The 20,974-nt window shown below is 36.7% G+C and overlaps 1 protein-coding gene and 1 non-coding gene across 6 annotated transcripts in view; both read left to right on the top strand.

The window, feature by feature from the left end:
* The window catches only part of SCAPER (S-phase cyclin A associated protein in the ER), a 505,210-nt gene that overhangs the window by 193,157 nt on the left and 291,079 nt on the right, over positions 1-20,974 (top strand). The window lies entirely within an intron of this gene.
* LOC113602153 (U1 spliceosomal RNA) lies at positions 8,544-8,708 on the top strand. The gene has a single exon (XR_003423514.1). It is a non-coding gene; the product is annotated as a U1 spliceosomal RNA (small nuclear RNA).

Here is a 20,974-nt window from a genome sequence, read left to right as displayed (position 1 = left end):
CAGTGCCATCCCAACAAGTGCCCTCCTTAATACCCATCAGCCTCCACCCAGCTCCCTCCATTAACCCTCAGTTTGTTTTCTGTCGTAAAGAGTATCTTATTGGTTATTTTCTCTCTCCGTTTTCCCCCTCCCGATATGTTCATCTGTTTTGTTTCTTAAATTCCACATATGAGAAAAGTCATATGGTATTTGTCTTTCCCTGATTGACTTAGTTCGCTTAGCATAATACAGTCTAGCTCATTCCATTTTGTTGCAAATGATAAGATTTCATTCTTGTTGATCGCTAATATTCCATTGTGTGTATGTGTGTATGTATGTGTGTATACACATGTGTATGTGTATACACACATACCTTCTTTATCCATCATTCGATGGATATTTGGACTCTCTCCATAGTTTGTTGATATTGCTGCTTTAAGTATCTGGGAATGTGTATCCCTTCAAATCTGTATTCTTGTATCCTTTGACTAAATACCTAATAGTGCCATTGCTGGATCATAGGGTAGTTCTGTATTTAGTTTTTTGAGGAACCTCCATACTGTCTTCTAGAGTGGCTGTACCAGTTTGCATTCCCACCAACGGTGCAGGTGTTCCCCTTCTCAGCATCCTGTTCAACACCTGCTGTTTATTGTGTTGTTAATTTTAGCCATTCTGACAGGTATGAGGTGGTACCTCATCATGGTTTTGATTTGTATTTCCCTGGTGATGAGCGATGTTGAGTATCTTTTCATGTGTCTTTTAACCATCTGTATGTCTTTTTTGGAAAATGTCTATTCATGTCATCTACCCATTTCTTAACTGGGTTATTTGTTTTTGGGTGTTGAGTTTGATAAGTTCTTTATAGATTTTGGATACTAACCCTTTATCAGATATGTTGTTTGCACATATCTTCTCCCATTCCACTGGTTGCCTTTTAGTTTTGTTGATTGTTCCCTTTGCTCTGCAGAAGTTTTTTATCTTGATGAAGTCTTAGTAGTTCATGTTTCCTTTTGTTTCCCTTGCCTCCAGTGTCTAGTGAGAAGTTTCAACAGCCAAGCTCAAAGAAGTTGCTGCCTGTGTTCTCCAGGATTTTTATGGTTTCTTGTCTCACACTTAGAAATTTATTCTTCAATCCATTTTGAACTTATTTTTGTGTATGGTATAAGAGAGTGATCCAGTTTCTTTCTCCTGCATGTTACCCTCCATTTTACACCATTTGTTGAAGAGACTGTCGTGTTTCCATTGGGTATTCTTTCCTGCTTTGTTGAAGATTAGTTGACCATATAACTGTGGGTGCATTTCTGGGTTTTCTGTTCTGTTCCATTGATCTGTGTGTTTGTTTTTGTGCCAGTACCATACTATATTAATGACTACAGCTTTATAACGTAGATTGAAGACTGAGATCGTTATGTCTCAGGCTTTGCTTTTCTTTTTCAGGATTGCTTTGGTATTCGGGGTCTTTTTGGTTGCATACAGTTTTAGGAACGGTTTGTTCTAGCTCTTTGAAAAATGCTGATGGTATTTTTATAGCGGTTGCAGCAAATGTGTAGATTGCTTTGGGTAATATTGACATTTTAACAGTGTTCTTCCAATCCTTGAGCATGGAATGTTTTTCCATTTCTTTGTGTTCTCTTCAGTTTCTTTTATAAGTGTTCTGTAGTTTTCGCAGTACATATTTTTTACCTCTGTAGTTAGGTTTATTCCTAGGTGTCTTACAGTTTTTGATGCAGTTGTAAATGGGATCAATTCCTTGATTTCCCTTTCTGCTGCTTCATTATTGTTGTATAGAAATGCAACAAGGTTCTGTACATTGATTTTATATTCTGCAACTTTGCTGAATTCATGTGTTCTAGCAACTCTTTGGTGGAGTCTTTTGGGTTTTCTACATGGAGTATCATGTCGTTTGCAAATAGTGAAAGTTTGACTTCTTCCTTGCTGATTTGGATGCCTTTTATTTCTTTTTGTTGTCTGATTGCTGAGGCTAAGACTTCCAGTACTATGTTAAATAGTAATATGAGAGTGGACATCCCTGTCTTGTTCCCGACCATAGAGGAAAAGATCTCACTTTTTGCCATTGAGGATGATATTAGCTGTGGCTCTTTTATATGTGGCCTCTATGATGTAAAGGTATGTTCCATCTATCCCTACTTTTTTAAGGGTTTTTATCAAGGGTGGATGCTGTATTGGGGTGCCTGGGTGGCTCAGTCAGTTAAGCATCTGACTCTTGATTTTGGCTAAGGTCATGATCTCATGGTTCCATGAGTTTGAACCCTGCTTAGGGCTCTGTGCTGACAGTGCAGAACCTGCTTGGGATTCTCTCTTTCCCTCTCTTTGCCCCTCCCTGCTTGTGCACCTGCTCTCTCTCTCAAAATAAATAAACTTTAAAAAGAATGGATGCTGTATTTTGTGAAATGGTTTTCTGCATATATTGAGAGAATCATGTATCTTCTCCTTTCTTTTATTAATGTGGTGTATCATGATTGATTTGCGAATATTGAACCAGACCTGCAGCCCAGGAATAAATCCCTCTTGATCATGGTGAATAATTCTTAATGCACTTTGGATTCAATTTGCTACTGTCTTATTGAGAATTTCTGCATCCATATTTATCAGGGATATTGGCCCGTAACTCTTTTTAGTCAGGGCTTTGTCTGGTTTTGGAATCAAGGTAATGCTGGCCTTGTAGAAGGAGTTTGGAATTTTTCCTTTCATTGCTGTTTTTTGAAACAGTTTGAGAAGACTCCACATTAACTTTTCTTTAAATGTCTTGTTGAATTCCCCTGGAAAGCCATCTGGCCCTGGATGTTTGTTTGATGGGAAAATTTTGATTGTTGATTCAGTTTCTTTGCTGGTTATGTGTCTGTTCAAAGTAACTATTTCTTCCTGTTTCAGTTTTGGTAGTTTGTATGTTTCTAGGAATTTGTCCATTTCTTCCAGATTGGCCAGTTTGGGGCATATAATTTTTCATAATATTCTCTTATAATTATTTGTATTTCTGTGTGTTGATTGTTATCTCTCCTCTTTCCTTCATGATTTTATTTATTTGAGTTTATTTTCTTTTAGATAAGTCTGGCTAGGGGTTTATCAATTTTGTTAATTCTTTTGACAAACCAGCTGTTAGTTTTGTTGACCTGTTCTACTGTTCTTTCTTGTTTCTATATCATGTATTTCTGTTCTAGTCTTTATTATTTCCCTTCTTATGCTTGCTTTAGTCTTTACTTAGTGTTCTTTTCCTAGCTCCTTTAGGTATAGGGTTAGGTTGTATATTGTAGACTTTTCTTGCTTTTTGAAGTAGACCTGTATTGCAATAAACTTCCTTCTTAAGACTGCCTTTGCTGCATCTCAAAGTCATGTTTTCATTTTCATTTGCTTCCATGTACTTTTTTATTTGTTTTTTAATTTCCTGGTTAACGCATACATTCTTTAGTAGAGTGTTCTTTAACCTCTGTGTATTTGAGGGCTTTCCATATTTTTTCTTGTGGTTGACTTCAAGTTTCATATTGTTGTCATTTGAAAATATTCATGGTATGATCTCAGTCTTTCTGTATTTGTTGAGGCCTGATTTGTGACCCACTGTGTGATCTATTCTGGAGAATGTTTCATGTGCACTCAAGAAGAATGTGTATTCTGCTGTGTTAGGATGAAATATTCTGAATATATCTGTTAGGTCCATCCAGTCCAGTGTGTCATTCAAAGCCATTATTTCTTTGTTGATTTTCTGCTTAGATGCTCTGCAGTAAGTGTGGTATTAAAGTCCCCTACTCTTATTGTATTATTACCAATGAGTTCCTTTATGGTTGTTATTAATTAATATATTTAGGTGCTTTCAATTTGGGGGCATAAATGTTTATAATTGTTAGATCTTCTTGATGGATAGACCTCTTAATTATGATATAATGCCCTCCTACATCTCTTGTTATAGTCTTTGTTTTAAAATCTAATTTTTATGATATAAGTATGGCTCCTCTGGCTTTCTTTTGATGTCCATTATCATGGTAGATGGTTTTCCATCCCTTCATTTCTAATCTGTAGGTCTCTTTAGCTCTAAAGTGAGTCTCTTGTAAGCAGCATGTAGATAGGTCTTGTTTGTTTGTTTCATAACCATTCTGACACCCTATGTCTTTTGATTGGAGCATTTAGACCATTTACATTAGAGTGATTTTTTTTAAATGTTTTATTTTGTTTCTGAGAGAGAGCGAGTGAGGGAGAGGGAGACAGAGTCCAAGCAGGGGAGGAGTAAAGAGAGAGGGAGACATCTGAAGCAGGCTCCAGGCTCTGAGCTGTCAGCACAGAACCTGACATGGGGCTCGAACTCATGCAAGATCATGACCTGAGGCAAAGTCAGACACTTAATCAACTGAGCCACCCAGGCACTCCCAGAGTGATTATTGATAGACATGAATTTACTGCTTTTGTGTTACCTGTAGATTTGGTGCTTCTAGTGATGTTCCCTGGTCCTTTATAGTCTTTGTTGCTTTTGGTCTTTTTTTCCCCCCACCGAAAGAGTCCCCTATAATATTTTTTGCAGGTCAGGTTTTGTAGACATGAACTCCTTTTGTTTTTGTTTGGGAAAGTATTTATCTCTCCTTCTATTCTAAATGACAGCCTTGGTGTATAAAAGATTCTTGGCTTTATATTTTTTCCCATTCAGTATGGTGACTGTATCCTGCCACTCCCTTCTGGCCTGCCGAGTTTCTGTGGAGAGGTCTGCTGCAAACCTGATCTATTTTCCCTTGTAGGTTAAAGACTTTTTTTTTCCCTTGCTGCTTTCAGGATTCTTTCCTTGTCTGTGTATTTTGTGAATTTGACTATAATATGTCTTGGTGATGGCTGGCTTTTGTTGAATTTAATGGCAGTTCTGTGCTTCTTAGATTTTGATGTCTGTTTCCTTCCCCACATTAGGGAAATTTTCAGTTATCATTTGCTCAAATAAACTTTCTGCCCCTTTTGTCTTTCTTCATCTTCAGAGATGCCCATGACACGAATGTTATTACAATTTAAGGAGTTGATAAGTTCTGTATGTCTACATTTGTGATACAATATGTTTCTGTCTCTGTTGTTTTCAACTTCATTGTTTTTCATAATTGTATCTTATCTGTCACTGATTCGTTCCTCTGTTTCATCTGTCCTCCCTGTCCTGACATCCATTCAGGTTTGTACCTTGGTTATAGCATTTTTAATTTTGGTCTAAGTTTTGAGTTCTTTTATTACTGCAGTAAGGGATTCTCTAGTGTCTTCTATGCTTTTTTTTAAAGCCCAGGTGGCATCCTCATAATTGTTGTTTTAATTCAAGTTCAGACATTTAACTTATATCTGTACTGAATAAATCCCTGGCCATGACTTCTTCCTCTTTCTTCTAGGATGAATTCCTCCGTCTTGGTATATTTTCAAGGTAAAAAAACAAAACTAAGCAAAAATGGAAGCTATATCCTAGGTGTGTTTTGGTCTATTAAAAGAATCTGGATCATGTATATGTATATGTATGTGGATGTGGATATATGTATGTATTTATAATATAAAATAAAATAAATTTTAAAATAAAAAATTAAAAACTTGCTTTTTCTGTATCCCAAGGTGGGATAAAACCAAAAAAGCTAGATCCTATTTCCCCTAGAGCTGAAACTTTGTAGTACTCTATGATCAGTAGACTTTGTGTGTGCAAAGGGTTTATGCTGGTCCTCTAGGGGTTGGACCTACTGCGCTGATTCTCAGGGGGAGATGTGCCTGCAGAGCACAGGTTAGGAGACTTGGTGTAAGCAGCTCCAGCTTCCACTTTGATGGCACTTATTTGCTCATTGAAGTTGGTCAGTGCTGATGGGTGTGGTGAAAATGGTGTTGTCCCACTTTCTCGTCCTCAGAGCAGGGATCTTGCGCCTGCCACTCTTTAGGAAGCCCTCGTAGAAGAGCAAACAATCACCTCTTTCGTGTCCCTGGCTTCTGCCAGATCCTTGCCTTCACCCTGCCTGCATCTGAGCTGTCTGCCTGCCAGGCAGCACATCATTCCTGTGTTCTATTTCAGGCACATGGCTAGGTTTCAAAACTCCAAATTTTATTAGAGATCCATTGTGTGGACCTGCACTGGCCCTCTGGGGGAGGATCTTACACTGTGGCCAGTGCCAGCTTCTCCCAGAAATTGGTTACACAATTGCCCAGCAGCTGGGAGTTCATGGTAAAGCACAGCAGAAAGCCGGCACCAAGGCTTGCTGCTCTCAGCCAGAGTCCCTGTTCCTATTTAGTGAATGGGCAGTTCACTGGCATCCACTGGGTCTTTTGCCCCGGAGAGACCTTGCCACCTTTCCCAAATGCACTCTAAGCAGGGGAACTACTTCCCATGTGACCCCAGGGATACTTAGACCATGCTGCCTCTACCGGGTCTCTGCCCTCCTTCCCAATGGGAGCACCACTGAACCTACCAGGCACAATCCTGGAGATGGTGCACACCTCCAGAACTTCAGACTTTGTGCTCCTCTGCTTATAAAAACTTGTGGTGTTCAGCTCCTTCCCTTCCTCAGTCAGTGGTTTTGGGGAAGTTTTTCTTGTACAATTCCCCATATGCACTTTCAGTCTTTCTTTTTCGCCCCTCTCTTGGCAGTCAGGGCTCCCTCCCCATCACAGCACCCACAGCTCTTCTCTCCCCAGATCAACTGTCTGCAGCTCCTCCCCTCCACTATGTGGCTATTTTTTCACCTCTAATTGAGCATTTTTGCTCTCTCAGTTCTCAGATCGATTTCTTGGGTGTTCAAAATTATATATTTATCTAGCTGTGTTTGAGCAATGAACCAAGCTTAGGGTTTCCCTACTCCTCTGCCATCTAAACTCCTCCTCCTGCCTTATTTTCTTTATACATATGCATATACACATATAAGTATACAAAGATATTTGTAGGTATATATGTAATTTTTTTACATAATTTCATTCGAGTAGAAGACTAATCTGCTTTAATAAAGACAACAAAAATACAATGATTTTGAGAACACGGAATTTTATTTCTTACAGTATTGCCCTGATGTTAACAGTAGAAGTATTCAGGGTAGATTTATTCCATGTTGTCTTTCCTTCTTTCTATTTTATTTGGGTGTAGTTGACACTCAATGTTCTATTAGTGTCTGGTGTAGATCTTAGTGATTTGACAAATTTATGCATTATGCCTGTGTTCACCACACATGTAACTACTTACTGTCTGTCCTATTACATGGCTAATACAATATCATTTGCTCTATTACATATGCTGTGCCTTTTATCCCTGTGACTTAGTCATTTCATAACTGGAAGTGTGTATCTTCTACTCCCCTTCATCTATTCACCCCTCTCCCCCTGTTAACTATGAGTTTGTTCTGTGTATTTATAGGCCTGATTCTTTTTATTTTTTTTCTGATTCCAGTTTATGAGTGGAATCAAATGCCATTTGGTTTTTCAGCGACCCATCTTTCTCTGTCATCCTGTAGTATATGCCCTCTCCTTCAGGCTCAGAGCTGTGTTAGAGTGTTCCAGTCTGCTGAAGAGGAATAAAGTGAATGGACTTTCAAACACTGAGCATGCATTCATATTCTATTGATTAGAATTCAGTCAGGCTATTTCTAGCTATAAGAGGGACTTATAGGACTAGGAAATTCACTAAGGAATAATGTGACTTTCTAAGGCTCTATTACTTTACAGTGTCCAGTGGAAGTTTTCCCTGTGTCCTCTATTACATGCCCATGTCAGGTGAACCTAGAGGCTTGATCAGAGTAAGGTTCAACCGAAATCCGTAATTTGTATCGAGTTCTATAATTGGGAAATCTATAGTTGGTGTTCAGTTCTTTCACCAAGATGAACATAATGTCTTGATTGTCTTTCTTTTTCTTATATTGATGTATTAGCTATTAATTAATGGATACCTATACCCATGAATTAATGGATAGGGGTATATTCCAATTTTATATTTCATTTTCATTTACTATTTGTGTATATTTATAAAGAGATGCTTTCCCTCATCTACTATTTGGTTACTGAATGGCAGGATAAATTTTTTTTTGCCACTTTTAAAAATAATGAATTTGTTCTCTAATATCCTGCAAAGACATCCAACTAGTTTTTTTTAATGTTTTATTTTTAAATTTTTAATGTTTTATTTATTTTTGAGAGAGAAAGAGGCAGAGCATGAGCGGGGAGGGACAGAGAGAGAGGGAGACACAGAACCCAAAACAATATCCAGGCTCCAAGCTGTCAGCATAGACCCCAATGCAGGGCTTGAACCCACGAACTGAGAGATTATGACCTGAGCTGAAGTCAGATGGTTAACTGACTAAGCTACCCAGGCATCCCTTAAATGTGTATTATTGAAAACTCATGGATTTAAATACTTTTGATGGGTTTCAGTCATTGCAAATTTTCTTTTTTGAAGCTCAAATTATGCCATATTTTGATCAGTAGGAGTCTCTTAAAAAGTTTGCTATCAAATTCTTTTGACATGAGCCTAGTTGAATTTGATAGTTATCCTGCTACTTTGTATGGCAATTTTTTTACCCTTATGATCAGTTATGTCACTGGAAGTCCTTGTTACTTTTAAGAAATGGTATATTAGCATACTTAACCTGGCAAGGGACATACCATGATCAGGAAGGTGGTTTTCCCAGGGCGAGGCTTATCCATTGCACTCGGGATGTGCTGACCTCTGCGATTTCCCCAAATGTGGGAAACTCGACTGCATAATTTGTGGTAGTGGGGGACTGTGTTCATGCTTTCCCCTGATTAAAAAAAAAAAGAAATGGTATATTAGGGTTGCTAATTACTATTGAGTAGGTCATTGTGAACAGAATTAGGAAATAAATAAAATGTATGTGATCTGTATATGAACTCTGTATTTGCACTCATATATACTTATGTGTGTGTGCATATGTTTTATTTTTTCTTTAAATATGATGGGCTCATGAATTCTTAAAATTTAAATTTAGGACTATAGGCATTTTATTTAACCTCTTCTGTATTTTAACTGTATCTCTTTCTTCCATACCAAAAATTCAGAGAATCGAAGACACAGAGAATGATACAATTATAATATCCATAATCTCCTTTACTTCATCCCACATTACACACAAACTGGTTTAGAATGACATTACCACTACTCCTACTACCAATGTAATTGCTGAGAACAGTTTAAAATTTTGTTCATAAGTTTTCCCCATTCTTTCCTCCTTTTTCAATAGTAATACTGTGAAAAATCTGAGGCACAGCCATGATATACTATTTTCTTTAGCCTTTAACTACCAGTTTAGTCTTAGTTCTGTAAATTTGTAATTGTTAATACTAGTCCTTATGTCTATGTCTTTCTAGTCACTTTCATTTTCTAAGGCTTGTTTTTTTTATTACCTCTTAAGTTTTTATTTTGTTAAATTTTTGAACTTTTTTCTTTTAATCTTATTTAAAATTAATTCCATTATAATTAGCATCCAGTGTTATATTATTTTCAGGTATACAATATACTGATTTAGCAGTCGATACAGTACTCAGTGCTCCTTATGTTAAGTGTACTTTCAAGCCCCTTCACTTGTTTCACCCATCGCCCCACCCACTCCCCTCTGATAACCACCAGTTCTCTGTATTTAAGAGTCTGGTTGTTTGTCTCTTTATTCCTTTGTTCATTTGTTTTGGTTCTTAAATTCCACATATGAGTGACATTATAAGATATTTTCCTTTCTCTGACTGCCTTATTTTGCTTGGCATTATACCTTGTAGATCTAGCCATGTTGTTTCAAATGGCAAGATTTCATTTTTCATATGGGTAATATTACACACACGCACACACCACATCATCTCTATCATTTCAACTGTTGATAGGCACTTGGGTTGCTTCCATAATTTGGATATTGTAAATAATGCTACAGTAAACATAGGGGTGCATATATCTTTTTGAATTAGTGTTTTTATATTCTTTGGGTTAATACATAAAGTAGTACACTTACTGGATCAAAGGTAATTTATTTTTAATTTTTCGAGGACCTTCCATACTGTTATCCACAATGTCTGCACCAGTTTGCATTCCCACCAATAGTACATGAGCATTCCTTTTCCTCTGTATCCTCTCCAATACTTATATCTTGTATTTTTTATTTTAGCTATTCTGACAGGTGTGAGTTGGTATCCCACTGTGGTTTTGATTTGCATTCCCCTGATGATGCATGATGTTGAGCATCTTTTCATGTACCTGTTGGACATTTGTATGTCATCTTTGAAGAAATGTTTGTTAATGTCTTCTGCCAAGTTTTAATTGGATTTGTTTTTGGGGTGTTGACTTGTGTAAGTTCCTAATCTGTTTTGGATACTAACCTTTTATCGGATATGGCCCATTCTGTAAGGTTGCCTTTAATTTTGTTGATTGTTTCCCTTGCTGTGCAAAAGCTTTTTATTTTGATAAAGTCCTGGTAGTTTATTTTTGCTTGTGTTGCCCTTGTATGGGGAGACATATCTAGAAAAATGTTGCTACAGACAATGTCAAAGAAATTGCTGTGTATGTTCTCTTCTAGGATTATCATGGTTTCAGGTCTCACATTTAGTTCTTTAATCCATTTTGAGTTTATTTTTGTTTATAGTGGAAGTAAGTGGTCTGGTTTTGTTCTTTTGCATATAGCTGTACTCTTTTCCCAGCACCATTTGTTGAGGAGACTGTCTTTTTCCCATTGCATATTCTTGCCTCTTTTGTGGAAAATAATTGCCCATATAGTTTTGGGGTTATTTTTGGGGTCTCTATTCTTACCCATTGATCTGTGTGTCTATTTTTGTGCCATACTATGCGGTTTTAATTTCTACGGCTTGGTAGTTTATCTTGAAATCTGGGGTTATGAAACCTCCAGTTTTGTTCTCTTTCAAGTTTCTTTGGCTATTTGGGGCCTTTTGTGATCCCATACACATTTTAGGATTATTCATTCTAGTACTGTGAAAAATGTTGTTGATACTTTGATAGGGATTACATTAAGTCTGTAAATTGCTTTGGTTTGGATGGCCATTTCAACAATATTTTTTCTCCCAATCCATTAGCATGGAATGTTTTTCCCTTTGTTTGCATCGTCTTCAATTTCTTCCATCAATGTTTATAGTTTTCAGGATACAGGTCTTTTACCTCCTTGGTAAAGTTTATTCCTAGATATTTTGTTATTTATGGTGCAGTTATAAATGGAATTGTTTTCATAATTTCTCTTTCTTCTACTGTATTTTTAGTGTATAGAAATGCAACTGATTTCTGTGTATTGATTTGGTGTCCTGTGACCTTAATCAATTCATTTATTATTTCTAGGAGTTTTTTGATGGTGTCTTTAGGGTTTTCTATAGAATACCATGTCACCTGCAAGTAGTGAATGTTTTGCTTAATTCTGTACCAGTTTGGATGCCTTTTATTTCTTTTCCTTGTCTAATTGCTGTGGCTAAGATTTCTAGGACTATGTTGAGTAAAACTGGTAATAGTGGACATCCTTGTCTTGTTCCTGATCTAAGGGGAAAAGCACTTAGTTTTTACCATCAAGTATGATGTTAGCTGTGAGTTTTTCATAGATGACCTTTATTGTGTTGAAGTATGTATCTTGTAAATCTCTTATGTTGACAGTTCTTGTGACTGGATATTACACTTTATCAAATACTTTTTCTGCATCTGTTGAAATGATCTTGTGATTTTTATCCTTTCTCTTGTTGATTTGATGTATCATATTGATAGATTTGTGAATATTGAAATACCCTTGTATCCCAGGAATAAATCCCACTTGATCATGGTGAATAATTTTTTTTAATGTATTGGTGGATTCGGTTTGCTTATATTTTGTTGAGAATATTTGCATGTATGATCATTAGAGATACTGGCCTGTCATTCTCTTTGTTTTTAGTGTTGCCATCTGGTTTTGATATGGTGATAATGCTGGCCTCATAAAATGAAACTGAAATGTTACTCTTCTATTGTTTAAATAGTTTGAGAAGAATAGATATTAAGTCTCTTTGAATGTTTGATAGAATTCATCTGTCAAGCCATCTGGTCCTAAACTTTTGTTTGTTGGGAGTTTTTTATTAGTAATTCACTTTCATTGCTGGTGATCAGTCTTTTCAAAGTTTCTATTTCTTCCTGATTGAGTTTTGGTAGGTTATATATTTCCAGGAATTTACCCATTTCTTCATTGTTGCCTAGTTAGTTTGCATATACTTTTTCATATTACTCTCTTATAATTGTATTTCTGTGGTGTTGATTGTTATTTCTCTCTTTAATTCTTGATTTTGTTTATTTGAGTCCTCTATTTTGATGAGTCTGGGTAGAAGTTTATCATTTTTTTTTCTTTTTCTTTTTTTCAAAAAACAATCTCCTGGTTTCATCGATCTGTTCTGTGGTTTTTTTAGTTTCTATTTTATTTATTTATGTTCTCATCTTTTATCATTTCCTTCCTTCTACTGGTTTTGGGTTTTTTTTCTTACTTACTTACTTACTTACTTTATTTTTAGCTCCTTTAGATATAAAGTTCAGTTGTTTATTTGAGATTTTTCTTGCTTCTTGAGTAGGCCTGTATTAGTATAAACTTCCTCTTAGTGCCACTTTTGCTGCATCCCTATGATTTTCAACTGTCGTGTTTTTATTTTCATTTGTATCCATGTTTTATTGATTTCCTTCTTGCTTTCTTGATTGACCCATTCATTGCTTAATAGCATGTTATTTAACCTCCATGTATTTATGTTCTTTCTAGAACTTTTCTTCTGGTTAATTTCTAGTTTCATAGCATTGTGGTGAGAAAAGATGGATGATAGGACTTCCTTTTTTTGAATTTGTTAACACTTGTTTTTTGGCCTTATATGATCTATTAAGAATATTCCATGTATACCGGAAAAGAAATTGTGTTCTGTTTTAGGATGGAATGTTCTGAATATATCTATTAGATCCATCTGGTCCAGTGTGTCATTCAAACCCAGTTTTCTTGTCGATTTTCTGTTTGGATGAACTGTTCATTGATGTAAGTGGTGTTTTAAAGCCTCCTACTATTACTGAATTACTACTGATTACTGTCTTCATGTTTGTTAATAGTAGCTTTATGTATTTGAGTGCTTTCCTTTTGGGTGCATAAATATTTACAATTGTCATATATTCTCGTTGGATGCTTCCTTTATGATCATATAGCATCCTTCTTTGTCTCTTCTTACAGTCTTTGTTTTAAAGTTTATTTTGTCCCGGAAAAGTTTTGCTACCCTGGCTTTCTTTTCACGCCATTTGCATGATGAACACTTTTCCATACTTTCACTTTAAATCTTCTTGTGTCTTCAGGTCTGAAATGAGTCTCTTACAGGCAGCATATGGATTGGTCTTACTTTTTATTCATTCCGTCCCCCTATGTATTTTGATTGAACTGGTATTTCCATTTACATTCACAGTAATTATTGATAGGTATGTACTTTTATTAGCATTTTTTTTACTAGCTTTATGGTTGTCTTTGCAGTTTTTCTCTGTTCCTTTCTTTTGCTCTCTTCTCTCACAGTGCTCTGCTTTCTTTAGTAATGTATTTGGATTTCTTTCTCTTTATTTTTTGTATATCTATTAACAGTTTTTGATTTGTGGTTACCATTAGGTTTATGTATAATATATTATGCATATAGCCATCTATGAAGTTTGAACCCATTCTCAAATCACTTAATTTTTACTTCTCTCCCCACCACTTTTTAAATGTATGGTGTCATACTTTATATCTTTTTATTTTGTGAATCCCTTGACTGATTTTTATAGATGTACTTAATTTTACTGCTTTTGTGCTACCTACTTTTCTTATTCCTGCTTATGGTCTTTCCTTTCCATCAAAGAATGTCCTTTAACATTTCTTGTAGGCTGGCTTAATGGTGATGAATTTCTTTAACTTCTGTTTGGGAAACTCTTTGCCTCTTCTTGCTGCAGAGTATTTTTTTTTTTTTTAATTTTTAACGTTTATTTATTTTTGAGACAGAGCATGAACGGGGGAGGGTCAGAGAGAGGGAGACACAGAATCTGAAACAGGCTCCAGGCTCTGAGCTGTCAGCACAGAGCCTGACGCGGGGCTCGAACTCATGGACCGCAAGATCATGACCTGAGCTGAAGTTGGCCACTTAACCGACTGAGCCACCCAGGCGCCCCTGCATAGAGTATTCTTGGTTGCAGGTTTTTTCTTTCAGCACTTTGCATATATCATGCCACTCCCTCTGGCCTGCAAAGTTTCTGCTGAAATATTCGCTGATAGCATTATGGGGTTTCCCTTGTATGTAACTGTTTTCTTTTGCTGCTTTTAAAATTCTCTTTATTGACCCAGCAATAGCACTGCTAGGAATTTACCCAAGGGATACAGGGGTGCTGATTCATAGGGTACTTGTAGCCCAGTATTTATAGCAGCACTTTCAACAATAGCCAAATTATGGAAAGAACCTAAATGCCCATCAACTGATGAATGGATAAAGAGGTTGTGGTTTATATATACAATGGAATACTACTTAGCAATGAGAAAGAATGAAATATGGCCTTTTGTAGCAACATGGATGGAACTGCAGAGTGTTATGCTAAGTGAAATCAGTCAGGCAGAGAAAGACAGATACCATATGTTTTCACTCTTATGTGGATCCTGAGAAACTTAACAGAAGACCATGGGGGAGGGAAGGGGGAAAAAAGTTACAGAGAGGGAAGGAGGCCAACTGTAAGAGACTCTTAAAAACTGAGAATAAACTGAGGGTTGATGGGGAGTGGGAGGGAGGGAAAGTGGGTGATGGGCATTGAGGAAGGCACCTGTTGGGATACGCACTAGGTGTTGTATGGAAACCAATTTGACAATAAATTTCATATTAAAAAATAATTTAAATAATCTCTTTATCACTACATTTTGCCATTTGAAATACTCTCTGTTTTTGTTTGGACCTCCTTGGATTGATTTTGTTGTGGGATCTCTGTGCCCCCTGGATCTGGATTTCTGTTTCCTTCCCCAGATTCAGAAAGTTTCCAGCTATTATTTCTCCAAATAAATTTTCTGTTCCCTAGTCTCTTCCCTTTCTGGGACCCCTGTAATGCAGATGTTTTTGTGCTTGATGGTGTCCTGAGTTCCTTTTATTATTCTCAATTTTTATTTGTCTTTTTCTTTCTCCTGTTCAGCTTGATTGCTTTCCATTACTCTGTCATCCAGGTTTTTCATCCATTCTTTTAGTCTACTATTTATTAGCTCTAGTGTATTTTTAATTTTAACTACTAAGTTTTCCATCTCTGACTGGTTTCTTTTTATGTTTTCTATATCTTTGTTGAGGGTGTTACTGAGATCCTCACTCTTTTTTTTTTCAAGTCTGGTGAGTGTCTTTATGATTATTACTTTAAATTTCTATCAGGCATATTACTTCTGTCCATTCATTTAGTCTTCTTACTCTGATTTGTCCTGTTCTTTCATTTGAAATGTATTCCTCTGTCTCCTTATTTTGTTTGATTCTCTGTGTTTCTTTGTGTGTTTTAGGAAAGTCAGCTACAGCTCCTGATCTTACTTATGATGAAGAGGTGCTATAGTGCCCTGTATTGCAATGTCCCCTGTTCACCTGAATCTGGCGCTTCATGGGTATCTCCTGTGTGCATTGCATGTGCTTTACTATTGTGTCTGAGCTGGGTTTGCCTTAAGCATAGTAGCCTGCAAAGTCTCTGTTTTTTGTGGTCAGCGTTTCGTCTCTGAGTTGTTAGTAGGCCAGTGTGGGTCTGCCTAAGCTTGAGTTGGCTTAAACCATGCATTTGTTGGAGCCACCATAGCACCACACTGCAGGGCACTTGCCCTGTATTGTCTCCTGGGAAGCTTCGGTTGGTGGGTAGGGCCTGCAGTCAGACCAGATGTCTGCTCCAACCCAGTGCTGGGGCTGCCACCTTACTGGTTTGTGTGTTTTTCTGCCCCTCTCCCCAGGGTCAGAGTCACTTTGGTACGATGCTGACCTCTTTCAGGGCCACTTACACACTGTCACACCTGTGGTGCTACTTTGGTTGGACTCTTGTCAAGGGTGTGTTGGAGGGTGTGGGTCCATAGGAGAACATGGAGGCAGCGCATGCTGTTAGCAAGCTATGTGGAGAGTGTTTGGGCTGTGCTGTTTCCCATGTGTCCCTGTATCTTGGTGAGGGGAGGGGAGGGAAATGGCACCACCAGCTCTTTTGTTCTTGAAGAAGTCTTCCTAAGATGCCTGCCCCTCTAGCACATGCTCTGAGACTAGTCAACAAACCTCACTTTCATAAACCCCAGGTGTGTTTCAAACTGCCACTTCTGTGCTATATTGCAGTGAGGGCCATGTGGCTCTTGACCATGTCTCCACCCTTCCTACCCTCTTCTCTGCATTAGGTTTGGAGAGCTGCCAGTCTTCTGGGTGGTTTCTGGGTTATTTATGCACATGTGTTTGTTATTTAGGTGTACCTATGTGAGGAGGTGAGCCTAAGATCCTCCTACTCTTCCATCTTTCCTTGGGATCCTCAGGGGCTTGTTCTTTAGTTGATTCCACAGGAGGATCTTATGAATATAATATTCTCTGAGTTTTTTTAATGTTGATAACATTTATCTGTGACTTAATTCCTGAAAGTTGGTTTTACTAGATATAAAATCTTTAGCTCATATTTCTTTCTTTGAAAATACTAAATATATTGCTTCATTTTCTCCTGCCATAAAATGTTGCTGTCAAGAAGGCTGCTGGTAATCTCATTTTTCCCTTGTAACTCACTTGTTTTTTCCCCTATATGTTCAAGTAATTTTTCCTTTTTCTTCTAAGTCCAAAAGTTGTAATAGGATATATCTTGGCTTTAGCTGCTCTGGGTCAGTATTTTTGGGCATGCGGTGTACCCTTTTAGTATTTAATTATATTCTCTTCAGGAGAGTTTTCTTGAATTATAGTTTTTATTATTTGATCTCTTCCCTTGCTTTGGTTTTCTTTTTTAACAGCCTTTATTTACATCTTTGCCCATCTTTCATATTTCCACTTACTCTCAACTCCTTTTTCTTTATATCTTTGGATATAAACATTTTTCTCCTTTCATCTTTTATTTGTCTACGGCATTATTTGTTGTTTGTTCTTTCTTCTGTGTCTTCTATTCTATTAACATTTCTTAAGTGTTAGTTTTTCATTTTCTTTTTTTTTTTTTTTAATTTTTTTTCAACGTTTTTTATTTATTTTTGGGACAGAGAGAGACAGAGCATGAACGGGGGAGGGGCAGAGAGAGAGGGAGACACAGAATCGGAAACAGGCTCCAGGCTCCGAGCCATCAGCCCAGAGCCTGACGCGGGGCTCGAACTCACGGACCGCGAGATCGTGACCCGGCTGAAGTCGGACGCTTAACCGACTGCGCAACCCAGGCGCCCCTCATTTTCAATCTTCTTTGAATCTCATGACCTAAATTCTGAATTATTAAGATGGTGAGTTGTGTTGTTTTCTCATGCCTTATACCCCTTGAAAATTTTGTTTTAGCTTGTTTTGAAATGGAGAGTAAAATTTGGATTTAGCCCGTGCATGTTGTTTGGTGTATTTTCATTGTTTGTATTGTTGCTTAATTTTAGCTATTTTTTAAAAATAATTTTGGCTATTGGCCTTGATACTTTTAGGGTGGAATTGGTTTTATAAGACTTTTAGATTCAGTTGTGATTTGGCATAGGTATTCAAATTTCCTGGAGCTCCTTTTCTGTTATTTTTGTATAAACTAGAGTGACTTGATTTCTGAAATTTCTTTATTCTCTTTCCTTGCTCTTCTTTTGTCTACACTTTTTCCCCCTTTATCTTTATTATCTCTAGTTGGCACGTTTAAATTCCTTTTGCAGCAGTTTTCCCATGGCTCAGTTTTGAGAGTTCATTGGGACTAGCCTTCCCCAAAGTATTAAGTCCTTAATGCAGCTGTTTCTTTCACTGCCTTCGGAGTGGGCAAACTTCTCTCCATTTTAGATGCTCTTCTCAAATTGGCCTATTGAATTCTCCAATGGAACATGGTTCCTTTTCTAGAATTCTGATGTGAAGTTCATTATTCACTTTTTGTTTCCCTTGATTTCTCCTTCAAAGACACTGAAACTCTGCTGATGTGTTGGTAATTTGACCTTACCTACTTGGTGTGGGGTTTAGGGGGATACATTGTCACCTTGTTTTGTTGTAAATATTTTCTGTGGGTTTTGCTGTTGATATATAATCGCTTTTTCTGTTTTATATGATAATTTAGAGAGAAGCTAATTTTTTTACTGTTTATTTTTGAGAGAGGTAGACAGAGCATGAGGGAGCAGGGGCAGAGACAGAGGGAGACACAGAATCTGAAGCAAGCTCCAGGCTCTGAGCTGCCAGTACAGAACCCAGTGTGTGGCTCAAACTCACCAACTGTGAGATCATGACCTCAGCCAAAATTGGACTTTTAACTGATTGAGCCCCCCAGATACCCCTAGAGAGAATCTAAAATTTTGCTGCCACTGCCTTCATCTACTTCCAATTTTCTGTTTATAAGGATTTTAATGACTAATATTTCCTCATGGAAATATGCCATAATTTCATCAGCCACTCCTTAGTGTTGAAAAACCTTTACATACACCTTCTATCTTCAGAAGCCATCTCAGTACCTTCCTGTATAAAGTCTCCATAGTTTTAATGGAAAAATGACTATTAATTATCCTCTGTCACGTCCCACAGTGTGTTTCTTTTATCACCCAAAATTGATTTGTTTCTTATAGAAGCTAAAATATAATGCAAATCACTAGACGGAAACGTATAAAAACTTGAAATCTGTTTATAGAAAGCTGGACAAAACACACATTTTAAGTCACAGAGGACAAAATATAAATGGTCTAACATACTAACACCAGTGTTTCAGCCAACAAATTGATAGATTTACAAACAAAATAGAAACACTAGGTAGTGGCAAATCACTTGTGGGCATGTAAATTAATTCCCAGTTTGGTTGTTCAATTTGGGAATACTTATAAAAATCCTTAAAAATATGTGTATTCTGTGATATAGGAATTTCATTTTTATGATTTGATCAAAGGGAAAATAGATTATGTGTTTAAAATCTTAACTGTAGGAATATTTGTTGCACTGGCATTTATAATATTGATAATAAAAGTTATCTAGATATCTAACAATAAAGTAGTAAAATTAGGTATATTCATGAAATGGAATAACTGATAGCCACTAGATTATGTTGTAGAATATTATTTAATAGAATGTATTTGAAATTTTAAACTTAAAAAATTTATAAAATATTATAAATGGCATATCCCACATATAAAAACACACAAAGAATATAGGATATATTCATATAATTATTTTTAGGTGTTAGTATTTTATGAGATTTTTTATTTCTTAATTTTTATTTATATATTCTATAATTGACACATACTGATTTTGTATTAGGATAGAACTTACTTTTGGGCACCTTAATCAACTGTAAGTTGATTAAGCATCTGGCTCTTGACTTTAGCTCAGGTCATGATCTCGCGGTTTGTGGGATAGAACCTCACGTCAGGCTCTGCGCTGGCAGTGTGGAGCCCGCTTAGGAGTCTCTCTTTCTGCCCCTCCCCCACTGGTGTGCTCTGTCTCTCTCTCTCTCTTTCTCTCAAAATAAATTTTAAAAAAAGTTTTTTTAAAAAGATAAAACTAAGTCAAATAAAAATATATTCTCATTTGTTTTTAGTTTTGAGATTTTTGAAAATGTTAACATTAACGTGAATGCATAATTCATGTGTGTAGATGTATTGTTCTTTAAGAGATAGGATTTTTGATAGTTCTAGATAAAGTCCAAGATTTTCTATATAGTGTCTACCTTTGTGTATAGTGATCTTTAGTGGATTCTATTAGATATGTAAATGACATTTACATATAACTTAAAATAGTATAATTGGACCTTCCATAAAGTAGAAGGTGTCATTTGGAATATTCTTTTTTCCTGGTGCAGAAATAGAAATTAACATGTCAGACTCAGTCTACATCGGCAGTGTTGGGGGAGGGGAATAGCGTGGTCTTGTGAAATCAGCTAGTTTGACCTTGAGCTTTGTGGCTGTGGACATAATACCAAACCTCTCTGAACCATTATTAAGTATCTTGTAAAATGTAAACATATTACCACCTGTTTTATGGTATTGTGATGATTATAGAAAATAATGTGTTCAGGTTAGCCCTTTGCTGATCATGCATTAAGTATTCAAAAATGGTAACATGGATAATGATTTCACATATGACTTGCTTTATACCATGTATCCTTAGAAGATATGGTAAGAGGATTATCTTTATTTATATTATTGCTTTTGTTTGATTTGAGACCTGGGTTATTTTTTTCTAGTTGCATTTGAAATGGGAAACATTCTGGGAAGAGTAACTGTATGTGGGGAACATAAGCATTTTGTTGTGGACTATTCTTTTGGAAATGCTTATGATGGAAATACTTTAAGTGGAAATTTGTAGTAGACAGTTTGATATAGGAGTGGAGTTCAGAGGAGAGGTCAGAGCTAGAGCTAAAAATTTGGGAATTGCCTGTGTATAAATAATATTTCAAGTCACTGCACTTGATGAATGAGTTTGGATAGAGAAGTATATAGCTCTGGGATATTCCAACATTTGCTCATGCAGAGCAAAAGAATCCAACAAAGAAGACTTAGAAGGTGCAGCTGGTAAGTTAGGAGGACAGTGTAATGTCTGGAAGCCTAGTGAAGAAAAAGTGTCAGGAAAGAGGAAGTGATCTACAGGGCTAAAGGTGTTAGAAACTTGAGGAGAAGATCTAAAACAATTTCTAGAAAAGAGTGTGTAGGGAAAATAGTTTAAGGTTCCCTAATTGCCTGGCAATACTAGGGGCCATTTGAGTATGACATTTGTAATGTCATAAATTTAAAGTGAGAGTAGTCAACACAGTTCATAATTACAGCCACATTAATCTGGCCAGGTATGGGCACAGAGTAGGGTGGGAGTTGGATTTAGAATTGGGATTTTGCCATGCAAGTATGAGTAAAGAAGAGAGGGGAAGGGAATGTACATGCTGTGTACATGCAAGGAAATGATTATAGTAATGGGCTGTAAA

Source organism: Acinonyx jubatus, chromosome B3, assembly GCF_027475565.1.
Source record: "Acinonyx jubatus isolate Ajub_Pintada_27869175 chromosome B3, VMU_Ajub_asm_v1.0, whole genome shotgun sequence".
NCBI lineage: Eukaryota > Metazoa > Chordata > Mammalia > Carnivora > Felidae > Acinonyx > Acinonyx jubatus.
The sequence above is the reverse complement of the archived record's forward strand: the minus strand, read 5'-3'. Positions and strand labels throughout refer to the sequence as shown.